General features: G+C 39.0%; 1 long non-coding RNA gene across 1 annotated transcript; it reads left to right on the top strand.

Annotated features, from left to right (window-relative positions):
• Positions 1-231: 231 nt before the first annotated feature.
• On the top strand, positions 232-920 carry LOC127623756 (uncharacterized). Its single transcript, XR_007968092.1, has 3 exons — positions 232-365; positions 659-736; positions 887-920. It is a non-coding gene; the product is annotated as an uncharacterized LOC127623756 (long non-coding RNA).
• Positions 921-7,418: the final 6,498 nt, after the last annotated feature.

The raw sequence follows: 7,418 nt of genomic DNA, 5'->3' as shown, positions 1-7,418 counted from the left end.
GTTATTCATGTTTAATGTAACTCAAATCAAATGAAAACAGTTATTGTAGGCAGGTAAGTTTCCCTAGCTGGTCCCCTCTGTGTAAAATGCGTTCTTATTCAAGTTTTCAACTCAGTCATTCGTTTAAGATGCAATCTTGTGTTATAAGTATTAGGCTATCATGATTATACAGTGAGCAAGCTATATAAATAAGTATTTAATATAATAAAAGTGTAGAGCAACAACCGAGGTTGTAAGGTAAAGGCTGAATATTGTAGATTTATTACAATATGTTGCATGTTTGAATTAAAATACCTGTGGATATGCAGGAGCACACACTCTACAAAGGCCTGACTGGAGATTTGCCTGATCTATCCGTCCTTCAGGTGAGTAGGGATATAACAATAGCAAATTTCACTGTACAGTATGATATATCAACCAAAATCTGTATACCAATATTTCATTTTCTTTTTCCTCCCTTTTACAAACAAATATTCTGCTTCAAAGAAAAAAAATGAAATTGATGTTATCATAAGGGTTCTTCATTATGAACTTGTATGCCATGCATAACATACTGTGGATAGAAATTACAGGGAAAGTTACTGGTATGATAATTGTGGTTATATTATATTACTATTATATTTAGTGTATTGCTAATCAATATATTGTTACTTCCCAGATGACAGCGGCTCGCTTCAAGAGCAGGTGAAGCAAGTTGGGACAATGTTGAAGACATTTGCTCGCACTGGGCAATCAGGTACAACTTGCAAACAACACCTGTGGTTGTTGGTTTAATTCCCACTGGGGCCACCTGTACATGTAGTAGACCTAGATATAAATGTCATAGTTTAGTAGTTGAAGGACCAGGACTGACTACTTTATTCTTTTATTCTGGGAACCCCTGTAGGTGCAGATCAAACCCTAATGCTGCGACGTCTTGGAATTTGGCGATGTTGTGCGTAGCATGGATGACAAAATGCTATGCTGCCACGTTTCAGTGCCAATGTGTCTGTTGGAGAGTTATCCCTGCCAGGGGATCTGTTACTCCCCCCTAGACTCCCAGGAAGATTTGGCGTTGCTTGACAACAGTTTGAGGCAGGATAAAGAGCTCCAGCAACGATTTGTAAGTGTGCCGATTTCGTTTATAACGGTATAGGGTAATCTAAAAAGTACAATTAAGATCATACACTGCATATTCTACAGTCTGAATCCACAGCCTGTCACATTTTAAAGTTATGAGAAGCTTCAGAGAAATGTAATTTGTAACATGTTTTTTTTTTGTATTTTCAGCTTCGGTTTTTGGCAATCAAATGTGGGAGGGACCTAAAGACAACCGTGTGGCGAATGCTTCAGAGTATCTTCTCTAATCACCTTTCCATCAATACAACCTGGACTGGTGTAGGGGATACAGCATGTTTTAGAGACATGTTCCTGAAGACCATTGTTCAAAGTAAGTTGGATATTTTTTTTATATTTAAGTAGATGTGTATGACCTTATGCCATTCAAATGGAATGACAGATCTTTATTTTCTACAGGAGCCATCCGGAAGAACCCGGCAACACAGGATGCCACTGATGAGGCGATCCAGGTTAACGTTACCTGAAAGGAGCATCTGAACATGAAGGTGGAAAAAGGCGCCGCACAGCTGAGAGGGACCCACAGCCGACCCCTTAAACCTAGGCTGACTACTGACACCCCAGCATCACTGACAACTGGAACCCTTTCTTTATCCTGCAGTCAGTAACATCAAGACCCCTAAAAAAGCCTGCTAAAAGTGTCAGACTACACTCACCCAATCCACACTGTTCACTGTGGAAACCTTGGATGAATATGGGATGGTTTGTCCTTTTATACAGGCGCACGAGGAATCACTGAAGATATGCTAATTTGCACTGCCTCATTCTGGAGGTCGGGGAAAACCGGTGATTCTTAGCCCACTACGCCACACAGTCCCCAACCTCTCCAGACATTCTGATTGGCTGTGTTCTCTACAGCCAGATTTTCTGCTGTTAATTATATTTATTCCCACTTGTTGTCATGTGTAAGTTGAATGTCAAAATGTATATTATACCTGTTATCCTGCACATTCCTTGATACCAAAGATCTCAATTATTTCATATACAATTTGCTGCTTATTTCATTGTTACAGTGCTTAACTATTCTATTTTTAAATATAGCTTGTAAATCCTAGATTATACATCTAATACTTGATATTTGCACATTATCTGGTATCAAATATTCTACTTACCGTGAGTTTAGTATTGGCTTATTTCATTCCGTCAGTGCTTAACAATTCTATTATAGTTTGTAAATCCTATTTCATACCTCTGATACTTGATATTGCACATTAACTAGTACCAAAAATTATACTTTCATTCCATCACAGTGCTTAACTGTTATTCTATTGTTAAATATAGCTTGTAAATCCTTGTGCCACAGGTCAGCATTGTAGTTATAATGGTATATTCTACTCCAGAGCTTTACTCTAAATTATTACCACTTAACCTATTGTTATGATGTTATACCTCAATTTATTTGGTATCCTGCACTTTCTTTGGTACCAAATATCCTCATTGCTTGTTGTCATGTTTGTATTTTTCTGTTATTTATATTTCAGTGATCTGACACCTTGTTTCAATGACAGTTACTGTACTTTGAAATGTCGATTTAAAATGCCAAATGGAAATTTGTCTGGTTTGATCAATCATTATTCTTGATAAACTGCATGCTATATATATATATATATATATATATATATATATATATATACATATATAGCATGTACATGCAGATCGCTCGAAAAAAGCGTTTGCCTCCGACGGTCCGCCTTCGATATAACGCCGGCGGAGCGGCGGCTGGCCAGCGGGCCGTCCGCGTATCGAAGGCGGTAGGAAGACCGCCGACTTATTGCTATCTGGGCAGTAGCTGTTAATAAAATAGAATGTACATTATAAATATGTTGACAAAATTCAGTGTTGGTGTGATTCCATCACAACTGTCATTTTGATATATCGATGCTCTATTGTTTTATAATAATAGAAAGTATATATTATCTGTATTACCGTAACGTTACACTAATGAATGGGTCTTTTTGCATTATCTTGAACATTCTCCAGCGTGTCTGAGGCAAGGCTCTCGGAAGCGCGCATAAACATCACATCCTTTGGATTTTCCCGGCAAAAGTGACCCGCTCCCTTCACATGAAAATCAGTCTGCAGGCTTTAATAGGCAACCTAAGAAGTCCGGGAAGGACTAATTTTTTAAGTTGTGTTACAAGCCGTTCACATATTAGCAAAAAAGGGTGAATATTTCAAGAAAATTGTTAAATATTGCACCTTTAAGATACAGGAAACAAATCCTAAATCACCTCCAAGTGTCTGCCTATGCCTTTTATCTACAAGGCTGTGGTGGTATTGTCACAGACTAAGTTTTACAGCCCAGTCTTCAGGCTAGGCCCTTTTGTTTTTATAGAGCACATTAAAACTTGTTCATTTATCAGGCTGGCCTCTGCTGCAACTGGTCCCAGGAGATCCAAGGAGTTGAGTTGTTAATGAGATAATTCTCTACTAATGACCTCAAATTTATTTGAAGGTGAAGACTTGAATGACATTCTGAGGAAATCCACTGTATCCCTTTCGTGTTCTGCCTCTCTGTCCCAGTCTTTAGCAACACAGGCAGCTGGGGGCAAAGGCTAGCTTTTACTCTGATGTGTCTCATTCTGACTTCTCTCACAGAACTGCAAGTGCTACGCTGAATTAATCAGGCCGTTCCAGAGGAGCATATCTTCAGTGCCTGTGTTTAAGACAGAGCCAAGGGTCCAGGTGTGATTCTCACTGTTGGAACATGAATAAAGTGACTATTCCAGGCACTGTGTAAATTGAGGCACTCAAGATTAATAAAGAATTTATGCAAACGCCTAAGTGCCATTAATTTAGGATCTGTTTCCCTGGCGCCTTTTGCATATGGAATGAGGAGGTGTTCTCGAGTGGCCTTTTAAAGGGCTGGTGTAATGCATTTATGCAGGTTATAGAAATGGGAGCAGTTTAAGGTCTATTAACAAAACATAATCTTGAATGCATTAGCATGTTTTAGTTTTGATGTTGCGGTCAATTAATTTAAACATTTGCGACAATAAAGTCCAATCTCAAAATGGTGGCAGAGACAGTAGGAATATACTGTACTAATTCAATTGAAGGGTGTTTTACATTCAGCATAAGACAGATAAAAGTAAATTTTAATGGGAAAAGGAAAGGAGAAGGCGAGAGCCGGCTTGGCAATATAAATAATATTTTAATGATTAACTTAAACCAAAAAACAAACACATACACATGATGGACATGTCCGTAAACGATCTCTCTCTCCCGCACCGCCCTCCGCCCTGCCACAGATGCGTCAAAAAACGTGTCAGAAATTGTTGTCTTTCTGAGTACATTTGATTGATACATTGAAAGATTGATCTTTGTGTTGATATAATGGATTGGGTATTGCTGCAGTTTTGAACACTTTCCCATCCAGAATGCCCATTTTTAGCTGCAAGTAAACTGATCTCTTATCAAATTGGATAATGTACCAGAATTTGTTGACATTGTGAGTGAGTCTATTAAACATACATTAATAGATTTATAATATTACAGTTCACAAATCTTTTTTTAAACACTGGACATTAAAACTTTCTTAGTTTACTAATCTTGAACTATGACCTGCACTGGACATAAATAACTAATTATTATATTCATGCTGATTAGCCAGAGGGGAACTGGCCCCCGCATTGAGCCTGTTTTCTCCCGAGGTCATTTTTCTCCATTAACCAACATCTTGTGTTCCTTACCACACTCGCCTACAGCTTACTCACAGGGGTTCTAAATACAATTATTATTTAATTATTAAAGTTTTTGAGCCACGTGGTGTCATGCGAGGTTCGGACGCGTGAACGGCGAGCTCTGCACATTTTGCTAGTTTTAATATTTTTTGTGTCATAAACCGTTGAGATTCCATACACCTTGTTCCATAACTGTCCTATGAAGACAATACGTCAAACAATTAAAAGTCCTCTGGCACTGGAGACATTAAAAGACACTTACATGCTCAAGCTGAAGCCCCTGAGCAGCAAGCCGAAAGCCTGTGACTCAATTTGGCCATGCCGACGAAGTTCTGTTATCATCCGATAAAGATCTTGTGCTACGCAAGGCGAAGAGTAAAGGAAGGCTTTCTTGGAAGAACCACAGCATTTTCTGGTTCCCAGACTTTGCGAATTCGACAAAAGAGAAACATGATCGATTCAAGGAATGCAAGAAACTCTTACATCAACGGAAGGTTGCTTTTACAATGAGTAAACACTACTTTACTTGGTGTTTAAACACTTAAACACTAAGTAAGGCTGCAAAATATTTACATGCCCACAGCATGCAATGTCCTTCATAAAGTCAATGGAATGAGTAATTAATTGTGTGATGCTCTCAATGGAGCTGAGTGGGTCTGACTCACTGAACATTCGTTTGTTATGTAGAATAATACTCCTTTGGGACAGTTTGTGGATGAATCTGCATGTTCTCTGTGCTTATGCTTCCTATTGGATGGCTTTTTGTGGAATATTTCTTGAAAACATTGGACTGATTAGGGCATTTGTTGTACTCATGTAACAGCCGAGTGGGCTTGACTCACTGAACATTCACTTGACTGTCCGAGGATACTGAGTGCCTTGTTTTCTTTTTGTGCTGGTTCCGCCTTGTGGCTGGAGTTTGTTTTGTGGAATAACACTCCTTTTGGACAGTTTGTGGATTAACACTCCTTTTGGACAGTTTGTGGAGGAATCTGTACATTCTGTGTACTTATGCCTCCTCTTGGATATAGATTGTTTTGTGTAATATTTCTTGCAAACCATTAGAGTGATTAGGGCATTTGTTACACTCATGTAACAGCCGAATGGGCTGGCTCACAGAACATTTATTTGACTGGCCGAGGAAATTTGTTTTTGTGTGTGCTGTTCCGCTAGCGGCTGGAGCTTGTTTTGTGGAGGAACACACCTTCGGGCTAGTTATGTGTATGAATCTACATGTTCTTTGTGCTTATTACGCCTATTGGCTGGAGTTTGTTTTATAGATTATATTCTGTTGTGTAATTCTGTCTCACAAAATGTGTATGGAAGCACTTGACTTGAGCAATCTGATAGCAAAGTTGTCGCAGAGACTCTCGTAGGAGTACATGGATACTTTTTTCTATTTTCTGGTTCTGGGGGATGTTCGGAGGTTGATTGTTGCACCAGTGTTGGAATAGGGTTTTACAATTTTATATTTGATACACAATCAATTTTTTCTATTATGTCAAAATGTCAAATGTTAGTATGAGTGGATTGTCTCTCTCCATATGGAATGTGAATGGGTTGGGGCACCCCATAAAAAGAAGGAAGTTTATTTATTTTCTTAGATGTAAGAAATATGATATAGTGTTTGTGGTAGGGCGGAGGGCGGAAGGTGATGCCGGGTCATGATGCTACACACCTGGCCCCTAATCAGGCTAATCAAGCCTCCGAAAGGGATAAAGGCCAACCCGAGATGGCAGTGCAACAGAGAGAGAGTTACGGGCAGCTGTCCGACACCTGTGTGTGAGTTTACTTTTGTTGGCATGGCTTGGGAGGCACTTAAAGCAGTCCTTAAGGGTCAGATCATACAGTATTCCTCATTCATCCAAAAATCCAAAGCACGAGAACTTGTGTAATTGGAAGGGAATATTAATAATATTAATAATTAATATTAAGTGCCAAGGCAGAACTGAAGCACCGAATATCGTCTGATGGCCTCAGAGAATTGACCCGATTGAAATATAGATGAAACACTATTTTGTCTCAGAAGGTGGAGTTTTGGCTATTCAGGGAAAGACAGTCATACTTTGAGTTTGGGGACAAAGCAGGAAAACTTCTGGCTAGATATATAAACAGAGAGAGTCTCTTTTTACAACTCTGTCAGTGAAATCTGCTGGTGGGTAAATATTCACCTCGGCCATTGAGCTTAATAATACTTTTAAAGAGATAAATCTTGATCTCTATAGCTCCATGTCTTCGTCTACTGATGAAGATATTAGAATTTTTGTGGATCCATTATAACTCCCTAAACTGATGGCTGAGCAAAATATTTATTTTGATTTTGGAAATATACGAGTTCGGAAATACTTCTATTGGATGGATTAAGTTACTTTATAGACACTCGGTAGCGGCGGTACAAACAAACAGATTAATTTCAGATAATTTTTCTCTGGATAGGGGCACCCGGCAGGGTTTCCCCTCTTTCCCCATTATTGTTCTTTTTTACCCTGGAACCATTAGCAGCTGCGATAAGAAGAGAAGACGATTTTCAAGTGGTGATGACAGGAGGTATGGTGCATAAGCTTTTGCTTTACGCAGATGATATTTTATTATTCGTCTCTGACCATACTAGATCTATGC

The sequence above is a fragment of the Xyrauchen texanus genome, chromosome 30 (genome assembly GCF_025860055.1).
Source record: "Xyrauchen texanus isolate HMW12.3.18 chromosome 30, RBS_HiC_50CHRs, whole genome shotgun sequence".
NCBI lineage: Eukaryota > Metazoa > Chordata > Actinopteri > Cypriniformes > Catostomidae > Xyrauchen > Xyrauchen texanus.
Note: the sequence above shows the minus strand (reverse complement) of the source record. Positions and strands in the feature narration are given on the sequence as shown.